The following is a 757-nucleotide window of genomic DNA, read 5'->3' as shown; positions in this document are numbered from 1 at the left end:
TACGGGTCATGAGCCAGACATATACCATCTTGAGATATTTGGATAAGCCACCACAAATATATGTGCCGTCTAAGATGGATCCTTATAAGAGGATGAGGATGGGGATATATGTTGGGTATGAATCTCCCACAAATAATGAAGTACCTTGAGCCAAATATAGTTGATCTATTTAGTGGCCAAGAACACGGATTGCAAAGTTTAATGGATCCGACTATCCAACATTAGGGGGAGAAAATAATAAGCTGGTAAGATAAACAGAATGGCATCGACCATCATTGTCTTGGCAAGATTCTCGGACTAAAGAATGTGAAATAGACGTCCAAAGAATATACATTTACAAAGCTAGCTAATCAAATGCCAGACACATTTGCTGACCCGAAAAAGAATGACTAAGTCATATATAAACCAGCTTGTAAAGCACCAACTAAATTGATGTCCAAGAGAGACACAGTCAAGTTGCTACAGAGTCTATACAAGATAGACCAATAAGTTCCAAAAGATAAGAGTCCTCGGAAACAAAAGAAAAAGGTGCATAGAATGATAAAACAAATCCGAGGTCAAGGAAACCATACCAAACATAGAGATAAGGCCGGCCGGCTCTAAGGTACAGGTACCAAACAATGTAGCTTGAGACGCCAAGCTGCAAAGTATTAAAGGTCCTGATAATAATGAAACATAATGGAACACAATAAGGAATGTCGACAGAAGATGATACAAGGTAGCACTTAAATTTATGAATATAAGCGAGGATCATGAA

Source organism: Brassica oleracea, chromosome C2 (genome assembly GCF_000695525.1).
Source record: "Brassica oleracea var. oleracea cultivar TO1000 chromosome C2, BOL, whole genome shotgun sequence".
Classification (NCBI taxonomy): Eukaryota; Viridiplantae; Streptophyta; class Magnoliopsida; order Brassicales; family Brassicaceae; genus Brassica; species Brassica oleracea.
Note: the sequence above shows the minus strand (reverse complement) of the source record.